Raw genomic sequence first — 24,372 nt, 5'->3', positions numbered from 1 at the left:
CCGTTGGATAAAGATTAGTTCCTGCTTTGGTAAAGATTAGTTGATCATATGATTGTGGGTCCATTTCTGGCTTCTCTCTTCTGTTCCATTGATCTATATGTCTGTATTTGGGCCATTACTATACCATTTTGAGGTTTACAGCTTTGTAATACAGCTTGAAGTCTGAGTTGTGATGCCTCCAGCTTTGGTTTTCTTTTTCAACATTACTTTGGCTATTCAGGGTCTTTTGTGGTTCCCTACACATTTTAGAATTGTTTGTTCTAGCTCTGTGAAGAATGCTGGTGTTATTTTGATAGGGATGGCATTAAATGTTTAGATTGCTTTGGGTAGTGTAGACATTTTAACAATATTTGTTCTTCTAATCCATGAGCATGAAATGTTTTTTTCTATTTTTTTGTCTTCTTCAGTTTCATTCATAAGCTTTCCGTAGTTTTCAGTGTACAGATTTTTTACCTCTTTATTCCTAGGTATCTTATGGTTTTTGGTGCAATTTTAAATGAGATCAATTACCTGATTTCTGCTTCTGCTTCTTCATTATTGGTGTATAGTAATGCAACACATTTCCGTATGTTGATTTTATATCCTGTGACTTTGCTGAATTCATGTATTAGTTCTAGCAATTTTTTGGTGGAGTCTTTTGGGTTTTCCATGTAGAATACCATGTTGTCTGCAGAGAGTGAAAGTTTGACTTCTTCCTTGCCAATTTGGATGACTTATTTTTTTGTTGTCTGCTGAGGCTAGACATCGCTGTCGTGTTTCTGATGTTAGGGGGAAAGCTCTCAGCTTTTACCCATTGAAGATGATGTTAGCTGTGGGTCATTTGTATATGGCCTTTATGATTGTTGAGGTATGTTCCTTGTATACCTACTTTCTTGAGGGTTTTTATGAAGAAAGGATTCTGTATTTTGTCAAATGCTTTTTCTGCATGTATCGAGATGATCATGTGGTTCTTACCCTTTCTTTTATTAATGTGGTGTATCACATCGATTGACTTGCGGGTATTGAACTACTCCTGCAGCCCAGGAATAAATCCCATTTGATCATGGTGAATAATTCTTTGAATGTATTTTTGGTTTCATTTTGCTAGTAACTTCTTGAGAATTTTTGCATCCATGTTCATCAGGGATATTGGCCTTTAATTCTCCTTTTTAGTGAGGTCTTTGTCTGGTTTTGGAATCAAGGTAATGCTGGCCTCATAGAATGAGTTTGGAATTTTTCCTTTCATTTCTATTTTTTGGAATAGTTTTAAAAGATTTTGTATTAATTCTTCTTTTAATGTTTGGTAGAATTCCCTTGGGAAGCTATACAGCCCTGGACCCTTGTTTGTTGGGAGATTTTTTATTATGGATTCAGTTTCTTTACTGGCTATGGGTCTGTTCAAATTTTCTATTTATTCAATTTTGGTAGTTTATATGTTTCTAGGAATTTTTAAAAAAATTTTTTTAATTTAATTTCTTATTTTTTTAAATTTACATCCAAATTAGTTAGCATATAGTGCAACAATGATTTCAGGAGTAGATTCCTTAGTGCCCCTTACCCATTTAGCCCACCCACCTCCCACAACCCCTCCAGTAACCCTCACTTTGTTCTCCATATTTATGAGATTCTTCTGTTTTGTCCCCCTCCCTGTTTTTATATTATTTTTGTTTCCCTTCCCTTATGTTCATCTGTTTTGTCTCTTAAAGTCCTCATATGAGTGAAGTCATATAATTTTTGTCTTTCTCTGACTGACTAATTTCACTTAGCATAATACATTCTAGTTCCATCCACATAGTTGCAAATGACAAGATTTCGTTCTTTTTGATTGCTGAGTAATACTCCATTGTATATATATACTACATCTTCTTTCTTCATTCATTCATCGATGGACATTTGGGCTCTTTCCATACTTTGGCTATTGTTGATAGTGCTGCTATAAACATGGGGGTGCATGTGTCCCTTTGAAACAGCACACCTGTATCCTGTGGATACATGCCTAGTAGTGCAATTGCTGGGTCGTAGGGTAGTTCTGTTTTTAGTTTTTTGAGGAACCTGCATACTGTTTTCCAGAGTGGCTGCACCAGCTTGCATTCCCATATGTTTCTAGGAATTTATCCATTTCTTTCAGATTGCCCAATTTGTTGGCATATAATTTGCTCATAATGTTCTCTTATAATTGTTGCTATGTCTGTGGTATTGGTTGCAATCTCTCCTCTTTCTTCATTTGTGATTTTATTTATTGGGGTCCTTTCCTTTTTCTTTTTCATAAGTCTAACTTGGGGTTTGTTGATTTTGTTAATTCTTTCAAAGATTCAGCTCCTAGTTTCATTGATCTGTTCTACTATTTTTTTGATTTCAATATCATTGGTTTCTGCTCTGATCTTTATTGTTTCCCTTCTTCTGCTGGTTTTGGGTTTTATTTGCTGTTCTTTTTCCAGCTCCTTAAGGCATAAGGTTAGGTTGTGTATTTGAGACAGTTCTTCATTCTTCAGGAAGGCCTGGATTGCTATATACTTCCCTCTTATGACCACCTTTGCTGCATCCCAGAGGTTTTGGACTGTTGTGTTTTCATTTTCATTGGCTTCCATGTACTTTTTAAATTTCCACCTTAATTTATTGGTAAACCTATTCATTCTTTAGTAGGACGTTCTTTTTTTTTTTTTTTTTTTTTTTTTTTTTTTTTCAACGTTTATTTATTTTTGGGACAGAGAGAGACAGAGCATGAACGGGGGAGGGGCAGAGAGAGAGGGAGACACAGAATCGGAAACAGGCTCCAGGCTCCGAGCTATCAGCCCAGAGCCTGACGCGGGGCTCGAACTCACGGACCGCGAGATCGTGACCTGGCCGAAGTCGGACGCTCAACCGACTGCGCCACCCAGGCGCCCCAGTAGGACGTTCTTTAACCTCCAAGTATTTGTGGTCTTTCCAGATTTTTTCTTGTGGTTAATTTCAAGTTTCATAGTGTTGTGGTTTAAAAATAGGCATAGTATGATCTCAAAACTTTTTGTATTTGAGGGCTGATTTGTCCCAGTATGTGATCTAGTCTGGAGACTGTTCCATGTACACTCTAGAAGAATATTCTGCTGCTTTAGAATGAAATGTTCTGAAAATATCTGTTAAGTCTATATGGTCCAGTGTGTCATTCAAAGCCATTGTTTTCTTGTTGATTTTCTGCTTAGATGATTTGTCCATTGTTGTAAGTGGGTGTTAAAGTTCCATATTATTATTGTATTTTTATCAATGAGTTTCTTTATGTTTGTTATTAATTGATTTATATACTTGGGTGCCTTCAAGTTGGGGGCATAAGTATTTCCAATTGTTAGATCTTCCTGATGGATAGACCTCTTAGTTATGACATAATGCCTTAAAAATTTAGCTCTTTAGATCCTTTCAGAGTTTTGTGTCCTGAGTCAGTTTTGGTATTTCATGTTTTATAAAGTATTGATTTTTTCTAAGTTATCAAGTTCAGTGACAAAATTTCTTTTTTATATTGCTTTATTATTTTTCATTATTGTAAGATCTGTAATGATGTCTCGTCTTTCACTACTGAAATTTATAACATGTATTTTTTCTCTTTTCTTGATCAGTCTAGCTAGCAGTTAATCAATTCTATCAACTTTTTCAAATATACAGATTTTGCTTTTATTGATTTTCTCCATTTTTGTCTGTTTTTCCTTTTATTGATTTGTATTCTAAATTTATTATTTTCTTCCTTCTATTTACTTTGGATATACTTTGCTGTTACTTTTCTAGCTTATTAAGGTAGAAGTTAAGATAATTGATTTTGGATTTTTTTTCTCTTCTGATATTAGAGAAGCTAAGATAATTTATTATGGATATTTTTCTCTTCTGATATTAGCATTTAGACTTAAAAATTTCCCTCGAAGCACTGCTTTAGCTGTATCCTGCATGTTTTAAAAATGTTTTATTTTGAAATAATTATAGACTCATAGGAAGTTGCAAAAATAATATAAAGAATCCTGTGTATCCTTCACCCACTTACCCCCAAGGTGACATCTTATATAACTGTAGGTCAATATCAAACTTAGGGAATTGACATTGATATATTGATATATTGACATTGATATACTGTTTACTAGACCACAGGCATTCAGCTTTCACCGTATTTTTTTTAATTAATTTGTTTTCATGTTTATTGATTTTTGAGAGACAGAGAGAGACAGAGCGTGAGTGGGGGAAGAGCAGAAAGAGAGGGAGACACAGAATCTGAAGCAGGCTCCAGGCTCTGAGCTGGCAGCACAGAGCCCAGTGCAGGGCTCGAACTCACGAACTGTGAGATCATGACCTGAACCGAAGTCGGATGCTTAACTAACTGAGCCACCCAGGCATCCCAGCTTTTACCATATTTTTAACCTGCATATCTGTGTGTGTGTGTGTGTGTGTGTGTGTGTGTGTGTACACTTCTATGCAGTTTTATTCCCTGAATAGATTTTGTGTAATTAATACCACAGTCAAGACACAGAACTGTTCCCTCACCATAAGAGAATTCCCTGTACTTCCTCTTTGTATTCACAGTCATTCTCCATCCCACTCCCTGTCCCTGACCCTTGGGAACTACTAATCTGTTCTTTACCTGCATAGTTTTGTCATTTTGAGAATGTTATATAAGTGGAAATTCACATAATATTCAGTGTTTGGGGATTAGCTCCTCCCTAGCCCCAAGTATAATGTTCTTGCAAGTATTTCCAGATTGTTGCAGGCATCAATAGTTTATTCCCCTGTATTGTTGAGTAGTATTACATTGTATGGATTTGTCAGAGTTTGGTCAACCACTTACCCATTGAAGGGCATTTGAATTATTTCCAATATTGCTGTTAAGAGTAAAGCTGCTAGGAACGTTCGTGTGTGTGTGTGTGTGTGTGTGTGTGTGTGTGTGTGTCTGTGTCTGTGTATGTATGTAAACATAACATTTCATTTTCTGGGACAACTGCTCATGAGTATAATTTCTGGGTCATGTGATGGTTGCAAGTTTAATTAGAAGCTGCCAAGCAGTTTTTCCAGATTTTACATTGCCACTGGAAATTTATGAATATCCGACATTTTTACTGTCTTGTATGTTCATTTTCAGTCAGTTAAAAATATTTTCTAAAATTCCTTATAGTATCTTCTTTGTCTCTGGGTCTTTTAGAAATATGACATTTTACTTACAGATATTTAGAGTTTTTCTAGATACTTCTTTTGCTGATTTCTAATTTAATTTTTTGTTGTTAGAAAATATGTTTTGTATTATTTTTAAACTTTTACTTGTTCACTTGAAATTAGTTTGTATTCTTCAGTTATTGGCTGGGGTGTTCTAAAAGTTTTAATTAGGGGTGCCTGGGTGGCTAACTTGGTTAAGTGTCTGGCTGTTGGTTTTAACTTAGGTCATGATCTCACAGTTCGAGCCCCACATTGGGTTCTACACTGGCAGTGTTGTACCTGCTTGAGATTCTCTCTCTCTCTCTCTCTCTCTCTCTCTCTCTCTCTCTCTCTCCCCCCCTCCCTCCCTTTCTCTCTTTGCCTCTCCCCTGCTTATGTACACTCTTTCTCACACTCAAAATAAATAAATAAACTTTAAAAATAAAAGTTTTAGTTAGGAAATTGGTGGTATTAAGTCTTCTTTTGTCGATTTCATGTCTATTTGCTTTATTTCGTTCAGAGAGAGGTGTGTTGTCTTATTTCTATTTTTAATTCTGTCAGGTATTGTGTACATTCACATGTAGGATTAGTGTGTCTTAATAGATTGACATTTTTATCACTATAAGATGTCCTTCTTTGTCTCTGGTTAGTGTTTTGTATCTAGTATATCTTTTTCTATTCTTTTTCTTTTAAGGTATTCGTGTCTTTATTTAAACTGGGTTTTATTAGAGACAGCATATTGTTAGGGATTGCTTTTCACGCTGTCTTTGCCTTTTTACTGGAATGTTTTGGCCATTTACATTGATTGTAATGTAATTATTATATGATAATTTTTATATCATTGGGTTTAAATCTACTATCTTGCTATTAAAATTTTATCTGTTTATTCCTCTCTTTTTTCTATTAGAAAAGAAAGTATTTGTATTTTTCATATTCTACCTTATCTCCAACACTGACAATTCCTATCTGTTTTAATTTTTGTTTCTATTGTTTTGTTATTTTTTTTTGGTGGTTAATTACCTGGTATCATTTTAATTCCTTCTGAAGAAATTCCTCTAACATCTCTTGTTGCTTAAGTTTGCTAGTGACAAATTCTTTCAGTTTTTGTGTATCTGAAAATGACCTCATTTCTCCTTAATTTGGAAGAATATTTTTTGGATGTAAAATTTTAGGTTAACAGTCTTTTTTTCAGCACTTAAAATTTTTTCATCCATTGTGTTTTGGGTATATAATTTATGATAAGACATCTGTGCTAATTCTTCTATTTCTTCCTCTTCGATTGCTCTTTGATATGTCAGTATGATTTTCATTGTGTTTCTCTTTTTTAAATTTCATTAAGTGTTTTCAATCTGTGGGTCTATTGGTTTTATTAAATTTGGAATATTATCTGGTATTTTATGACATTTCTTCATATATATACATATATATGTATATATATATATATATACATACATTTGTGTGTGTACTTTCCTCTTCACTTCTGGAACTTCTGTTTATGTTACACTACTTGGTATCCCACAGGTAACTGGGGCTCTTTCTTCCTAGTCTTTTTTATCTCTGTGTTTCACTTTGGGTATTTTCTATCTCTGTGTTGCCAATACCATTTCTTCTGCCTAATTAGCTGTTAATCTCATTTATTGAAATTTTCATTTCCAACCTATATGTATTTGTTTCACCTCCATAAGTTCTATCTGGTTCTTTTTTAATCTTCTGTTTGTCTCCTGCTGTGTTCATGTAGCCTTTGAAATACTTGTACATATGCATAATAGTTGTCTTAAAATCCTTATTTGGACAGTTCATCATCTCTGCCTTTCAGAGTCTGTTTCTCTTGACTGTTCTTTCTCTTGTTTTTGGTCACCATTTTTGTTTATTTGCTTGTTTGTTTCTTTGTAGGTCCAGTAACATTAATTGGATGGTAGACATCATAAATATTACAGTAAGTGTCTGGATTTTGACTTTTTTTAAAAATAAGAATGTTAGACTTTGTTCTTTCAGACAGATGGGTGACTTGTGGATTGCCTTGATATTTGTTAAGGTTTAATTTGAAGTTTTTTTGGGTTGACCGTAGAGTATGTTTTACTCTAGGGCTAATTTAGCTCCATTATTGAGGTGCAGCCCTACTGCTGTTTCTATTTGTTGCTCTGGTAGTTCAGCTGGGGCTTTCAACTGAGGCTGGTCAAAACTGTAAATGTCTCTCAATGCTTTATTAAGCAATTAAAAATGTTTATTTTATAATTCTCTGGTCAGTTTTTCCCCCTCATGTCATTGACTTTCTTGTGTTGCTTAGAATTTGGCAACAGATGGAGGGGACCTCCGTGAAGATTTTTGGAGCTCTTTTTATGAGTGGCTCTTCTCTTCAGAGCCTTTCTGCATATCTCCTCTTCACAATCTCCAACTGCCTCAGCCTCCCTGAGCTCTGATGTGTTTCCCCAGCTCAGTATGCTGTGATGTTCTGCTTGAGTTCCCCCCCTGCCATGCAGTCTCGAAAGTCCTTTTTTTTTTTTTTTTAATGTGTATTTATTTATTTTGAGACAGAGAGTGGGAGGGAGAGCAGAGGAGGGGCAGAAAGAGAGAGAAAGAATCCTAAGCAGGCTCCACACTGTCAGCACAGAGCCTGACTTGGGGCTTGATCCCACAAACTGTGAGATCATGACCTGAGCCAAAATCAAGAGCTGGATGCTTAACTGACTGAGCCACCCAGGTGTCCCAGTGGAAAGTACTTTTATTACGACAGTCAAGGAAATTACATGGCTTTGACACTCTTATGCAGCCTGTTGTCTGAAATCAGTTGTTTCATATGTATTTTTTTTTTCCAGTTTTCTGGTTGTTTACAGCAAGAGGATAAGCCCTATCCTGGTTACTTCATCATGGGCATAAGCAAAATTCTCTTTCCTTTTTATAAAAAGTTTTTCTTATTTTTTAGAATTGTAAAATACCTATGACATAAGGTTCACCATTTTAACTATTTTTAAGTGTATAGCTCAGTGGCGTCAAGCATATGTGTACGGTTGTGCAACCATGACCACCATCCATCTCTAGAGCTCTTTTCATCTTGGAAAACTGAACGTCTGTACCCATTAAATAATAACTGGCCATTTCCCCCTGCTGCCAATGTGTAGAAACCACCATCCTGCTTTCTCTCTGAGTGTGACTGCTCCAGGCACTTCATACAAATGGACTTGTATAGGATTTTTCCTTTTGTGACTGGTTTATTTCACTTCTTTTTCTTTTTCTTTTTTAATTGAATTTTAGTTTTAATTTTATTTTTTTTAAGCCACTTTATTGATGAATGATTGACATACAAAAAGCTATACATATTTAATGTACACAAATTGGCAAGTTTAAGATGCGGCTGTTTTTTTGTTTTGTTTTATTTTTTTAATATACATCCAAGTTAGTTAGCATCTAGTGCAACAATGATTTCAGGAGTAGATTCCTTAATGCCCCCTACCCACTTAGCCCATACCCCCTCCCACAAACCGTTTAGCAACCCTCTGTTTGTTCTCCATATTTAAGAGTCTCTTATGTTTTGTCCCCCTCCCTGTTTTTATATTATTTTTACTTCTGTTATGTTTCATCTGTTTTGTATCTTAAAGTCCTCATATGAGTGAGGTCATATGATATTTGTCTTTCTGACTAATTTCGTCTAGCATAATACCCTCCAGTTCCATCCATGTAGTTGCAAATCGCAAGATTTCATTCTTTTTGATTGCTGAGTAATACTCCATTGTATGTATATACCACATCCTCTATATCCTTTAATCCATTGATGGACATTTGGGCTCTTTGCATACTTTGGCTATTGTTGGTAGTGCTGTTATGATCATTGGGGTGCATGTGTCCCTTCAAAACAGCACACCTGTATCCCTTGGATAAATACCTAGTAGTGTAATTGCTGGGTTGTAGGGTAGTTCTATTTTTAATTTTTTGAGGAACCTCCATACTGTTTTCCAGAGTGGCTGCACCAGTTTGCATTCCTACCAACCGTGCAAAAGAGTTCCTCTTTCTCTGCATCCTCGCCAACATCTGTTGTTGCCTGAGTTGTTAATGTTAGCCATTCTCACAGGTGTGTGGTGGTATCTCATGGTGGTTTTGGTTTGTATTTCCCTGATGATGTCACTTCTTTAATTTTTAAAGAAAGTATATCATTTTGGGTTTTGATTGTAATGTTAAGATGATGGTTTGCAATACTCTGAATGTTGAAGCCAAAAAACAACTGATGCTGGCAGAGTGGGAGAGAGATGTTGGTGTGTGTGTGTGTGTGTGTGTTTTTAATTTATTATTTTTTTTGTGGAGGGATAGACTTTTGTTTTTATTTCATAGCTTGACATGCACTTAACTGCATGTAAGATTTTTTATAAATATTAAGGATGAAGAATATAGCACTGCCCACTCGTATTCTTTTGGCTAAAAGGACACTGTATGTTCACTGAACTCAGTGGTTGTCCATTTCTCTTATGACTTAAACTTAGGTCTTTCTCTGCAAGTGACACCATCAGAACCGATCAAGTTTCATTAATTCTTCTATCTTAATTACACATACTTCTGCAGGACCTTATTTTCAAAAAGCTTTTATGCAAAGAGCTTTGCTGATTCTCGTGATAGCCCTCTTTAAGACATAGCATAACTTCCTTGGAGAATTCTGTCCTGATTTCCCATCCAGTATAGAATTTGCTATTCCATTATAGTATTCTATGTACTTGTCTATGATCTCTTATGAAAATCCAGTGTACCTACAAGTTCTGTTCCCTAGATCTCCTTACTTTGCTGTATCTAACCCAGACTAGAGATTCATTTAAGGAAGAAAAGGCACCATTATCCTCAATTATAGGTGAAGTTAGTGACTCACCTAAGTCTCAGGCCTACATTTATTGTCAGCAATTCCTTCCCATTCGTTCTTGAACCCACTGCATCTGGGTTTTTTCCCTATTATTTCACAAAAACAGCGTCATCAGAATCACCGAAGACCTCTTTGACTTTGTCAAATCCAGTGGTCAAGTTTCAGTCTTCCTCTTGCTTGACTTTTTAGCAGCATCTGAAACCAGGTTTTTGCTCCTTTCTCCTTAAAACACTTTTCTTTACGGGGCATCTGGGTGGCTCAGTCGGTTAAATGTCCGACCTTGGCTCAGGTCATGATCTCACAGTTTGTGGGTTCCAGCCCCGTATCGGCTCTGTGTTCGCTGCCTGCTCAGAGCCTGGAACCTGTTTCGGATTCTGTGTCTCCCTCTCTCTCTGCCCCTCCCCCACTTGTGTTCTGGCTCTCTCGCTCCCTCTCTCTCTCTCTCTCTCTCTCAAAAATAAATAAACATTAAAAAAAGACAGAAAGAAAAACACTTTTCTTTACTTGGCTTCTAGGACACACTTCTAACTTTTCTCCTAGCTCTTGATTGCTTCTTCTCAATATGTTTTTGCTGGCTCTTTTCCAAATCCCAGTCCTCATTGGAGAGCCCAGAGGTTACTGTTCTCTTTCTACCTCATTCCCTCACTGATCTCACCTGGTTTCATGGCTTTAAATACCACCTATACCCTGATGACTTTAAATACATCTTTCCAGCCTGAACCCCAGTCCCTGAACTCCAGGCTCATATTCATCTCCATACCTAACACTGCTGTTTATCTGTATCATGGGCATTTCTAACTTCACACTTGAAAAACAACTCAATCATCATTCTTTCTCCCTACCTGGCTCCTTTCTCAGCCTTCTCTATATCCATTGGTGGCAACTCCATTTTCCCACTCATCAGGCTAAAGCCCTGGGAATCATCTTTGACTCCTTGGTTTCTCTCATGCCCGACGTCTGCAAATTTTGTCTGCACTTTCTTGACAATATATTCAGGATTTAACTACTTCTTACCACCTGTACTGCTATCAGCCTTGCCCCTAGCCACCTTGATCTTTCACCTGGATAATTTCATTAGTCTTTAACGGGTCTCTTTGCTTCAGTTTTTGTCTAGTTACAGGTGATTATCCCCACAGTGGCCAGAATGATCTTTCTCAAAGTGTAGATCGACTTCCCTTTCTGGGAGGATGGAGTTGATGTGCTTCCCCTGTTTTTCCCACTAAGTGAAACTAAAGACCTTGGACGTTATGTATAAAACAAATGCAGAGCCTGACAAAGGATGAGAAGGAAGACCAGCTAGGGGCCTCAGAACACAAGGAATGACATGACAGTGATTTCTCTGAGTGTTCTTTTAAACACCCTAGCCTCAAACTTGGGAAGCTGGTAACCCATAAATACCACAAGTGTAGAAACCGGAAACAAACCAACAAAGAAACAAAAAAAATGCAACAGAAGTCTGCTTCCTCCAGCCAAAGGGCCAGGAAAGAGACAACACAGCAAAAGAGAAAACATTTAGACAGTAACTGCTCTACTCCAGACAAACAGCACAAAACTTTTAAGCCATTATTTCTTTAAGTACTTTTTCAGCTCTGCCCATTTCCTCTTCTGGGATGCTGATGACATGATTATTGTATTTTTCAGAAGATAGAAGAGAACAACTTACCAGTTCATTTTATAAAGTTATTATGGCCTGGATATTAAAATCAGAAAAAAGACATTAAAAAAATAGACCGTCTGTTACGAATATAGATGCAAAAATCCTTAGCAAAATATTAGCAAACAGAATTCAGCAATACATACAAAGAATTGTATAATTTTAGAGATGAAAGCCTGGCTCAATATTTGAAAATCGGTTAGTGTAATATACTGTAATTAACAGGCTAAAGAAGAAAAAGTAAATGATCATATCACTCAATTTAATGAAGCATTTGACAAAATCCAACATCTGATTAAAGACTCAGAAAACTAAGAATAGAGAGTTAATTAACTTGATAAACAGCATCTACAAAAATCTACAGCTAACATCATACTTAAAATGAAAGATTAAATGATCTCCCCCTAAGATTACTAACAAGACAAGGTTACCTGTTCTTATTCTACATAGTGCTAGGAGTTCTAGACTATGCAGTAAGACAAGACAAGAAATTAAAGGCTTACAGATCAGAAAAGAAAAAATAAAATTGTCCCTGTCTGCAGATGGCATGATTACATAGAAAATCCCAAGGAATTTACAAAACAAAAATAAAACAAACTAGAATTAGTGAGTTTAGCAGTGTTGCATCATACAAGATAAACACACAAAAATCAGCTTTATTTTTGTGTGTTATTATTAATGAACACGTGGACACCAAAGTTAAAAATACAATTCCTGAAAAATGAACACACAGGTATGAATCTAACAAAACATTTATAGAACTTTTATACTGTAAACTACAAAACCCTGATGAAAGAAATCAAATTAGATCTAAATAAGTGGAGAGACGTAGCATGTTCATGGATTAGAAAATGCAACATAGTTAAGATGTCAATTCTCCCCAAACTGTTGTACAGGTTTAATGTAATTTCTGTTAAAATCACAGCAATTTTTTTTGTAGATATATACAAGCTGATTATAAAATACATATGGAAAATAAAGGAACTAGAATAGCTAAAACGGTTTTGAAAAGGAAGAGTAAAGGGAGAGAGATCAGTCTGCATAACTTCCAGATTTTATAGCCACAGTAATCAAAACTATGTGGTATTGTCAGAAAGATAGACACTGCGATCAATGGAACAGTACAGAGAACCCGGTGTAGAAGATAGTGTAGAGAATCACACCAATATGCCCAAATGATTTTTGAGAAATTATTTTCTGAAATGATTTTGAGAATTTCAAAAGCAATTCAATGGAGAAAGGATAGGTTTTCCAACAAATGGTGCTGGAGGGATCAAACATTCATAGGTAAAAAATGAAACAATCACTAAGTCTTACATCTTATACAAAAATGAACTTAAAATGTATCACAAACTCAGATATAAAATGTAAAACTATAAAACAGGAAAAATAGGACCATGTTTGCATTTTTGGGCAAAGGTTAGGCAAAGAGTGCCTAGACTCCAAACGTCCTCTATAAGAGAAGTAAGAAGTTGGACTTCATCAAAATTAAAAACTTTTCCTACAAAAGAAAAAAGAGGATGAAAAGACAAGCTACAGACTGGGAGAAATACTTGCAAAGATCACATATCTGAGAAAAGACTGGTGATGGGATATATAAAAAACTATCAAAATTCAACAGTAAAAAAAAAAGGAAAACGATTCAACTTGAAAGTGCACAAAAGACATGAAGAGAACTTTCACCAAAGAGGACATACAGATGGCGGACAAGCACGTGGAAAGATACTCAACATCATTAGCCGTTCAGGAAGTACAAATTAAAACCACAACGAGACACTACTACGCACACATCAGAACGGCTACGATAAAACAAAAATAGTGATAATAGCAGATCGTGGTGAGGATATGGAGGAACTGGATCTCTCACAACATGGCTGGTGGGAATGTAAAATGGTACAGGCACTCTGGAAGACAGTTTGCCAGTTTCTATAAAATTAAACTTGTAACTACCGTACAATCCAGCAATAAGAACTCCTGGGCATTTATCCCAGAGCAGTGGAAACTATGTTCACACAAAAGCTATTCTCAAACGTTCACAGTAGGCTTATTTAAAATAGTGAAAATCTGGAAACGACCCGTATGTTCTTCGGCGGGTGAACAGTCAAACAAACTGTGGCACGTCCCTTCCATGGAGTGCTCCTCAGTGATGAAAAGGACTGAACTGTGCGCACGGAATGACCTGGAGGAATCTCCAGAGAATGAGGGGGAGTGAAAAAAGCCAGTCCTGAAAGGCTGCATACTGTATGATTCCGTTTATATAATATTCTTGAAATGAGAAGATTATAGAAATGGAGGACAGATTGGTGGTAGCCAGGGGTTCGGGAAGAGATGGGGTGGGAGGTTGTGGCTGTAAACGAGAAATGTGAGGGATCCTTGTGGGGATGGAAGTGTCGTGTTCCACATCTTGACTGAATCAATATCAGTATCTTCGTTGTGATAATGTTCGATAATTTTGTAAGATGTCACCATTGGGGGAACTAGGGTACGGGTCCCTGGGTTTCCTCTGTGTTATTTGTACAACCACAACTACATGTGAATCTACGTTTAGCTCAAAATCAGAAGTTTACTTAACAAATATAGGTCAAGTCATGCCATCCCTCTGTCCCAAACTATCCAGAGTCTCCCTGTGCCCCTCCTAGTACAAGGGGAAGTGCTTCCGAGCCTCACGTGATCTGGTCTCGGCGGGCGCTGGGGCTCACTCCCTGCCATTTGCCCAGCTGACTTTGTTTAACCACATCGGCGTCCTTGCCGTTCCTCACACGTCAAAGCCATAGTCAAAACTGAAACTCATTTTACTCCCCCTTTTATTTTGGTGTCCAGGAAACTCACGTTTTGAGACCAGCAAGTTTTAAATTCAAATTTATGGACGCCTTCCAAGTGCCAGGCCCTGTTCTAGGCGCTCAGGCACTGCCAGTGAACAGAACAGGTAGACACCTGCCCCGAGGAGCCTTACATCTTGTCGGGGGGAGACAGACATGGTGAACGGGAGCTGTAATAAGGGAGCAGGTTATGATAGAGGGTAGGGCAGGGGAGGGGAGTTGGGGAATGCTGGCCGAGGAGGGCTGGGCTGCCCTCCCTGAAGCAGCAATGTCTAGGGGTAGACTTGAGGCAGGTGAGGAAGTTAGATGAGTGGATATTTGGGGAAGAATGTCTGAGAGGCAGGGACATGACAGCAGATGCCAAGGACAGATAGAGCGGCTGGGTGGTGGAGCAGAGTGGAGGGCGAGGAGACGATGGATGATGGCCAAGAGCCGAGGGCAGTGCAGGGGGGGAGGGCAGGGAGGGTGAGCGGGTCTTGGTGGGCCTTGTAGGCTAGTGGGAGAATTTGGCTTCTACTCTGTGGGAAATAGGGAGCCGTTGTAGGGTTTTGGGCCGAGCAGTGACATGAATGGACTTAGGCTCTGACAGGATGACTCTGCCTGCTCTTTCAGGGGGCAAGGGCAGAAGAGGGAGCCCACTGGGAGGTCAGTCCATTGACCTTGGAAGGGTGATGGTGGTGTGCATCGGGGCGGTGGGGTGTGAAGTGGTTGGATGCTGGATATGGTTGATGGTAGAGCTCACAGGCCTTGCTCACAAGCATAGACATGTGACATGAGGAGGATAGCCTGGAAGGGTGCCATCTGGTGACCAGGGATGGGGAAGCCGTCAGGGGTCTCAGGTTGGGAGGGTGGGAGGCTGGAGGTTCTTGCTTGGACATGTCACATTGGAGATAGGAACAGGACATCGCGTGAAGGTCGGGGTTTGGAACTGGTGTGCATTTAGATGGGTGGATGGGGTTTCTGCAGGGGGCACAGAGGGACGGGGACCTGGACTGAGGCTGATGTCAAGAGGTCAAGGAGAAGACCCTGCTTCCATCAGAGTACCTGAGAAGAACAGCTGGTCTTGTGGCAGAGAACCAAAGGAGTCCTGGGCGGATAGGGCGACATGTGTCAGATGCAGGGAATGCCCGAGAAGACACTGGCGGCGGGCCTGGGCGACATGGAGTGGCCGGTGGCTGGCAGAAGGGCAGGCGGAGCCCCCATTGGAGCGAGAGTGGTCCTGTTTCCCCGCAGAAAGGGAGGAGGGCACGAGATGGTGGATGCCCTCGCTCATGACCGCGGTGGTTGGCCAGCCTGCTCCGGACCCGGGCTGCGGGGGCCCTCCTGTCCTCACCCGCCCACACTTCCGGCAGAGGCGCCCGGAGGGGCTCTGAGGGAGAGCTGTCTGCAGACGAGGCCGTAATCAGATAGGGGAAGGAGGCAGGCATGGAGACATAAAACACTGTCTGAATGAAGGGCAATCGTATTTGAAGTAATTTGAAGATTGACAGGAAATTCATAACGGGAATATGGAGCTCCATTTACAACAGCAGGAGATTGCCTTGTCCATAGCTTCCTGACCTCTGGAAGAACAGGAGTTGCTGCTGGCAGAGTTCCCAAACATGAAAATGTAAAATGGAATTGAATAATCTCTCCTAAATCAATTTTGTGAGCCAAATGACCTACAGAGGGCTGTGATACAGTGCAGGTATACGACACAGCGCTCCATCTGCCGAATACGTTATGACAGTGGATGCTGGAGATGACCAAATACCACTTGCCTTCGGTTCCTGGGTGCCTGGAAGCGCCCCGGAGTAGCCCGCACAGAAGCGGTCGTCGGGAAGCAGGCCTCTTGCCGGTTGGTGAGCTGACCTCGTCTGTCAGTGGGGCCGCCTGGCTCGGGTGCGGAAGGGCGCTCTGGCCGGGCGGGGAGGCCTCCGCCCGCACTCGTGTTAGTACCGGGCGGGCGCTGCTGTCCGCGAGGCGTGGTTCTGGACTTTGCTTCCTGCCGTCCTTTCCGTGGCCAGCCCGGTGCCGTGGTTGACCATGGGAACGAGCAGGGACGCTGCCGCTGGCACTTAGTCCCGGGATTGTCTTCGGCTGGAGGCTCCCCTGGGCCAGGGCCGTGGGCATCCTGGTGCTTTCCGTTAGCGGCACAGGGAGACCAGGCACAGTGGGAGTCAGACTGGGGGCGCAGTGGGCCGTAGCAGGCAGGGCCCCTCGCCAGCCAAGGTGCCCCCGACACTTGTGTTGTCCATCCAGAGCATGCTCGGCTGGACGGTCCCCTCCACCCACCCCCGTGCACACGGAGAAAAGATTTCTCGGTGTTCCTTAGGGAGCTTGGCAGTTAGTGGCTGTGTTTTTATTAGATTCTTAGGATGACTGAGCACATGTTTCCACCAGGTTTCACGCTTTCAAGGCATCTCGGGGCTTTCTTGGCTGTGTGTTTGGCAGAAAAAATGCCTCCAAGGGTGGACCTGCACCGGGGACACCTGGAGCCTATGGTTGCCACAAGCCAGCAGTCTGGACGTGTTTTCTGGAAAGGTCCATATGGCAAATATTGTAGGTGTGTGGGCTACACGTGGCCTCTGCCGTATGTTCTTTTTTTTCCCCCTCAACCTTATAAAATCCCCAAACCAGTCTTAGCTCATAGGCGGTACAGAAAGGGCAGCGGGCTGTGGTTTCCTGACCCTGCATTGGCCCGGCAGGCAGAAAATGTGGGCTTGGTCTTAGCCTCACTGATTTGGTCCACTGAGGAGCGGGAGAGGCACAGAGAATGTTCGGTGTTGGGACTGACTGTGGCTTTTGCACGTGTGCATTTGTCCGCTTGCCTGAAAGCCTCTGCCACCGCTCCGGACAGCCCCTCTCTGAGTGGTCTGCACATCTCGTGAGCAAATCGACCTCATTACTTCGAGACAGTTGTAAGGAATTTCAGCACATTCTTTCTCCTGGAACAGAGCTTCTGCACCCTGACTGCACGAGAGGCACCTGGGGGCTTCTGCGGTCCGGCCCGTCACCTCTAAGAGATGGTTCATCCTTCTGTTGGGCGCCGCCTGGGGGCCTTATCAGTCAAGTTTCGTAGTAGCCGGAGTCTAACACGGTGTGGGAAAAGAGCTCACTGTTGCCACTGGGGTGGGCTTTTCCTTTCTGTCCCCATGCTGGCCCCTCCTCTTGCCCCCCCTGTTCTCCAGCCCCCTGCAGTAAATGCTCTAGGATGAGGGGAGTTTTGGCTTGATCAGCAAATGCTGGTTCAGTTAGCACAAACCCCAGGTAGCATGGGCGGGCCTTTCATTTCAGCAGCTTAGATTAAGAAGCTGAGGCCCAGAGGAGGGCGGCAGCGCTGGTGACCCTGAACTCAGGGGTGAGCTCACCGGCTTCCAGAAATTGTCAGAAAACACCAGTGAGTTCCTGTTTTCTTTCTTCTTCAGTGTGATGCTGTTCTAGTTCCCAGTGGGGCTTACAACTAGAAATTGGATGTTTGTTTGTAAAAACGCAGTATTTATCTCTGCAAACTTTGATCCAACAGAGGAGAAAGCGCTTAGAGGGGTTTGGCAAAAAGATGACAGAAAATCTCGTGGTTATAAGACTTGTCAGCACACTTATTTTTTTCCTTTTTTACAACTTTTATTTCTAGGCCCCTGAAGCCAATCTCTGTTTACTCTTCCTGCTGACTGAATGTGTATACGTGTTATTAATAGCCAGAGTGGGAAGGAAGGCGTGCTTTCTGCTCTGAAATATTCCCTCCTCGAAACCTCGAAATTGAAATACTTTTTCATCTCTAGGGATCTAGGCCAGTGCTTCTCAAACTTCAATGTGCACATGAACCACTGGGATTTTAAAAATCCGGATTCTGATCCAGTAGGTATGAGGCTTATGAATCTGCATTCCCAGTGAGCTCTTCTGGCCCCATTTTGAGAGGCTCTGGGCCACTGCGCGTGATCCTCCTGTGAGGCATATTAGATGGATTCCAGAGGGCACTTGGCAAAGATGATCGTGTTATTAGGAGCATGGAATCTAAGTGATGGCGGCGATAGTCCTGCTTCACCCTGTGCTGCCTGCCTGCTGTTAGGCTCCTAGAGGGGATCAGAGAGCGGGGCTGTCACTGGTGTGTGCAGACAGGTGGGGTGCCAGAGGAGCGGTCCCCTGCGGCGTCTGCTAGGCCGCAGTGCTGCACACGCACGCGTGACTGCTCACGCAGCCCTGGGAGGCCGGCTGCCGTGGGTGAGGGGGACCCGGAGATACAGGAGTCAAGAGGCTTGCCCGAGGTCGTTCCCCTGGTGAACGTGTCAGGATTCAGCCCCGGCTTCTCCGACTGCTGAGCCTGACGCTGCTTCACCACTGAGTGGCAGCCGTGGTGGCTCTGTGTGGAGGGAGCATACTTAGTAGGACCACAGCGTTGCTCTTCCTGCCCGGGAGGAAGTGGCAGCACACCAGGTGTCCCCCAAGGGGCCTGGCGGCCTTGTGGGAGGATGCCCTCCTGCTGTCAGCTTAGGGGACTTCTAAGAACCCCATCTGATTCTCTTGGGAGACTTTGGGAGCCCTGCACACTAAAGGCCGTGTTGATCGAGAAGCCAAGGAGAGACCAACACTGTTTTTCTGCTTCAGGTTTGGGAACTGTGGAACTGTTGGAAGCTGAATGAGGATTTTCCTAATATTTGGTAAATGAAGGGAAAAGGATCACTTTCAAAAACAGTCTTATCTCAGTAACCTTAATGAAGATAGAAAAATAAAATCAGTGTCTCATCTGAGTGGAAAAAGAAAAGCCAGCAGTTCTAGCTCATGTGAGTGCGGGGGCTTTAATATGGTAAAGGGTTAATCCTTTCAAAGGTTCAGAAATACTTTTAGGGAATTAATGTCCAGGATCTAATGGCATATTGATGATTGTGATGCATGTGGTTCTGTAAAAGCTTTTAGACCCTGGCTCTGGTTCAAGGGCATAGATTCAGAATGACTCCTGATCTTTCTCCACGTAGGAAGAATCCTCTGCTCTCTCGGGAGCATTTGCACTGTTCACAAAAATGTCTGCTTGACCAGTGGGCTCTGCTCACAGCCGGGCGAGGCCTCACTGCAGGCCACTTTGTTGTATACCTGGCTGTGTGCAGAGAGGCCAAGGGGCCTGGGGCAGAACCCGGCCTGGAAGGGTAAGCCGGTCCCCTCCTTGGTACCTGGCAGGGGTTACTTCAAACACTGCCTCTACTGCTTGCTTGCTGTGAAGTTTCTGGACCTCAGCGTCCACATCTGGAAGGTGGAAACAATAGTCCTGTCTTGGGAAGTTGGTGTGAGGGAGAGTGGCAGTGTGTGCGCAACGTCTAGCCTGGTGGCAGTGGTCAGCACAGGAGGCTGCTGCTAAGGCAGTGGCCAGCAAGGCAGAAGAGACGTTCACCGTGGCCAGAAATGATAGCCCGCCTTCTAGAATATTCAGTTCCCTACGCCGAATATTCAATGTAAGAATTAGAAATGCGGTTAAAGCAAAGCTGGCACTGTTCAGCTTCCGTTACAGCTAAGCAGATCACACTCTTTAGTCAGAGAGAAAACACTTAGCGCCTTAGATATACCGCAGGTTATGTGGTGGCCCAAATGATAAAATCTTGAGTGTCTCCTGTGAGCTTGGACCTTCTGGCAGAAGCACCTTCTCTGTGACTCTGCAATGTCAGTGTCCGAAGTGACATGACAATCTTTCTGGATTTGACGCTATGAGAAATTTGCTGTTTTCCCACCAGGGGCAGGCAAATGACAACTTGGTGACCTTGGTCTTTTTTTCACCTTTAATTGCTGGCTTTCTTCAAAAATAAGCTGCTTATTTTAGAACAGTTTTAGATTTGCAGGATTAATATAAGAGTAATACAGGGGCGCCTGGGTGGCGCAGTCGGTTAAGCGTCCGACTTCAGCCAGGTCACGACCTCGCGGTCCGTGAGTTCGAGCCCCGCGTCGGGCTCTGGGCTGATGGCTCAGAGCCTGGAGCCTGTTTCCGATTCTGTGTCTCCCTGTCTCTCTGCCCCTCCCCCGTTCATGCTCTGTCTCTCTCTGTCCCAAAAATAAATAAACGTTGAAAAAAAAAAAGAGTAATACAGAGAATCTCTCTATACCCCACACCCAGTTTAACGCTATACAGTACATTTGTCATAATTAATGGACCAATGTTGATATGTTATTAAGTGAAGTTCCTACTTTAGATTTCTTTCGTTTTCTCTTTCTCTTTTTTAAAGTTTATGTATTTTGCAAGGGAGAGAAAGAAAGAGAGAGAGAAGCAAAGAGAGAGGGGGAGAGAGAGAGTCCCAAGCAGGCTCCGCACTCTCAGTGTAGAGCCCGATGCGGGGCTTGAACCCACAAACCGTGAGATCATGACCTGAGCCGAAATCAAGAGTCAGATGCTTAACCGACTGAGCCACCGGGCACCCCTCTTTAGTCTCTCTCTAATGTCCTTTTTCTTTCCTGCAATCCCATCCAGAACACATAACATTTGGTTGTCATACCTCTTCAAGCTCTTCCTGGCTGTGATAGTTTCTTAGACTTCCCTTGTTTTTGATGACCTTGATAGTTTTGAGGACTACTTTAGGGACTTTGTAGAATGTCCCTCTATTGAAATTTATCTGATATTTTCCTCGTGATTAGACTGGGGGTGTAGGTTTTGGGAGGAAGACCACAGAGGTGACGTGCATTTTCATCCCATGTCAAGAGTATATACTATCACCTTGACTTATCACTGATACGATGGTGCTCACGTGGCTGATGTGTCCAGTCTACACGTGCTCTTCCCTTCCCCACACTCTTCTTCAGGAGAAGGTTACTATGCACAGTGCATGCTTGAGTCGGTGGGGGTGGGGGGGACATACGCTCCCTCCCTGGTCGCAGAGTAGCTACAGAAATGATTTAGAACTGTCTTCTCAGGAGATTCGTTTGCTCTCTCCCATTTGCTTATATTTTCAGTCATTTGTTCATATCAGAATGGGTCCTGGATGTTCATTCTATACTCTAGTTTACATTCCTGTGCTGCTGTATTTGCTCTGTCGATCAGACTGTTCCAGCTTAGGCCCGTGGGAGTCCTTTTAGTTGGCTCTGGGGTCCTTCGGGTGGGCCTCATCTTTGTGTGTGTTTGTGTTTGTTTTGCTCTGTTCTGTGTTTTAAGCACCTCTTTTCTTTCTGGTACTAGAAGACACTCTGGGCTCCTATTATATATATCCCAACACCAGCCCTAGAATCAGGAGCCTGGTTCCTTTGGTTGGAGTATATGGTATAAGAAACCATCATCTGGGGCGCTCTTGCTGGCAGAGCAGAAATATGTGTGTATATGTTACCCTGTGTAGGTACACATTTCTGTAAGTACCTCCATGTGTCTGTGTCTGCGGCAAGCTAAACACGAGTTCACACTGACATTCCCAGCTCCAGTCCATCACCGGCTGGGTCATTCCAGCGTCCTCCTCTTGCTTACGCGTAACCTCCTCCAAGAGTGAGACCCCCGCCCTCCGCCTCCCGCCATCCGCTCCCTTCACCGTTCAGTCCCCGCGTGCGGGTGGGCAGTGTCAGAATTAACTCGCACCCCTGGGAATCCGTGTTATCGATCATTTCGTTCAGTTCTTCTGCCTTCAGTCTTGCAGACTCCACTCACCTGCAGAATGACTTAGGTCGGCACCTTACCCCACCCCCTTCAGGGAGCCTGTTCCCTACATTTGTGATGCAGTTAGCTTCCTCCACTGCCTTCCATATGCCTTCCTGGGATTCCCCTGGCATCCTGAATGACTTTTTTTTTTTCAAATTGCATACATTAAGGTTAGCTTTTTGTGCTGTAAAGTTTTATGGTTTTTGACAAATGCTTACTTATAGTCCCCGCTACACTGTAATACAGAATGGTTTCACTGCCCTGAAAATCCCCTGGGCTCTGCCTATTCAGCCCCTTGCCCAAGCCCCAGATAACCACTGATCTGTTTTATATCCCTCCAGTTTTGCCTTTTCCAGAATGGCATATAGTTAGAGTCATATAGTATGTAGCTTTTTCAGACTGGCTTCTGTCACTTAGCAATTTGTATTTAGGATTTGTCGTGTGTGTGTGTGTGTGTGTGTGTGTATGTGGCTTGATAGGGCATTTCTTTTTACTGCTGAATAATATTCCATTGTATGAATGTACCATGGTTGCTTTATCCATTCACCCGTTGAAGGATGTCTTGGTTGCTCCCAGTTTTTGGCAATTGTGAATCAAGCTGCTGTAAGCGTTCGTGTGCAGGTTTTTGTTTGGTCAGAAGTTTTCAGTTCATTTGGGCAACTGCCGAGAAGCACCATTGCTGGATCACGTGTAAGACCGTGTGTGGTTTTGTAAGGAGCTGCCAGACTGTCTCAGAGCAGCCTCGCTAGTTTTCATTCTCTCTAGAAGTGAACGAGAGCGAGTTCCTGCTGTTGCACACCCTTGTCAGCATTTAGTGTTGTCAGTTTGTTAAATTTTAACAATTCTAATAGATGTGTCATTGTATCTCATTTTAATTTGCAATTCCCTGAAAACCTAAATTTGCACTTTTGCCGTGTTTTCATTTGGTGAGTCAGTTTGGAAGACTGACTCTCCCGATCGTTTCAAGGAAACTTTTTCTTTTCCAAACGATCGGTGTCCAAGTTTTCCGCTGACAGTATAAACATCGGCTTAGTTTGTAACTGTTCTCAAGATCTACATTTGTACGCTGATTACAAGGATACATTTTTAGCTGGCGCTGCTTCTGTGCGTTGCCAGCTTGGCAGTGCCACGCTGCCGCCCTCTCAGCCGCGTGTCCCCTCCTGGCAGCACGTCGCAGTTTGGAGATAAACGTATTGTCTAGACTTCAGGAACTTCCTCCAGAAGTAATACAATTCCAGATCTCCATATGCCACCCCGGCTCTGAAGCGTTCCTTGGCATTCATTCCGTTATCTTTCTGATAACACGCGAGCGAGGGAGCCCGTCAGCCGCGCGGTCCGGGTTTTCTGGCGCCGGCCCGCACCCCGCCTCCTAGTTCGGCTTATCGCTTCTCCCTTGGCTTTGTTCAGCTTCTGTTCCAGCCGCCCGGCCGAGCCCCCGACCTTGTTCCTGCCGGGCCCGCCGCTCCGCAGACGGCGCCTCCAGGCCTGCCCCGCGGCCTGTCTGCTCGCGCGCTCTCCTTGCCTCACCTGGGAGGAGCCGGTGTCTTCCCGGGCTGTAGCTCACCTTGGCAGTCAGACACCGCTCCCGGCCGCTCCCCGGCTTTGCGGCTCTCGGGCCGCGTCTGCTCTTCCTGACACAGCGCGGGCTCCCGGAGGCTGTGCCGCCCCCTGCTGCCTCCGTGCCGTGCCGTGCCTTCCGTGGAGGGCCCAGCCCGAGTGGCCGGGGCCGGGAGCACGGTGCAGGCGGGACCCCCCTCGGCATGCCGCCAGTCTGGATGTGTCAAGAGGGTCCTCTGCTGAGGGTCTGTGTGATCTCAGCTTCCGGGCTCTTAGAGACGCCGCCGCCCGTGAGAATGACAGTAGAGATGTGCGGCCATGTGATGCCGTCTTGACCTGTCAGCAGAAAAGCATCTAGGGGCTCAGCCCGGCCGTCCTCCCGCGTGCACAAAGGCACCTGTACCCATTTAGTCGCGTGCACGTTGCTCTCCTCCTGATCTGGCTCTTTATCGGCTTCGGCATCTCTTCCCGAAACCTTCCTGAAGGGGGAGCCCACGAGGCCCTCGTGGCCCTGGCCCTGGTTTCTGGTTCTTTTTTGCTTGCGCGCCGTGTCCTCCTTGTTAGCTTGGCTTGGAAGGGGCCTGTCGCCAGGGCAGCCGCGAGTGGGACGCGTGCGGAACCGCTTGCTCACACTAGTCGTGTTCGTACTTTGTCTCGGGGTAGGGGGGAGGGAGTGTAACGGGTGTATGTTTCTGCCCTTTTGCTTTCTTGCCCCTAAAGGGCTGGCTGTCTCCACCCGTCCGGACGTCCTGCCTTCCCTGTTGTGTCTCTGCTCACTTCAGCGTGGCTTCTTGCACCTCCACGCCCC

The 24,372-nt window shown here is 43.2% G+C and overlaps 1 protein-coding gene across 17 annotated transcripts in view; it reads left to right on the top strand.

The window, feature by feature from the left end:
* PCBP3 (poly(rC) binding protein 3) overlaps positions 1–24,372 on the top strand; it is a 275,831-nt gene that overhangs the window by 44,613 nt on the left and 206,846 nt on the right. For 14 of the 17 annotated variants that reach the window (XM_043593405.1, XM_043593402.1, XM_043593394.1 and 11 more), the window contains exon 2: positions 7,012–7,054. The exons of the other annotated variants lie outside the window; for them this stretch is intronic. The gene's annotated coding sequence lies outside the window, so the exon portion shown is untranslated. The remainder of the gene's footprint in view (positions 1–7,011; positions 7,055–24,372) is intronic. 17 annotated transcript variants of the gene reach the window in all.

This window comes from Prionailurus bengalensis, chromosome C2 (genome assembly GCF_016509475.1).
Source record: "Prionailurus bengalensis isolate Pbe53 chromosome C2, Fcat_Pben_1.1_paternal_pri, whole genome shotgun sequence".
NCBI lineage: Eukaryota > Metazoa > Chordata > Mammalia > Carnivora > Felidae > Prionailurus > Prionailurus bengalensis.
This window is presented reverse-complemented; position numbering and strand designations above follow the sequence as displayed.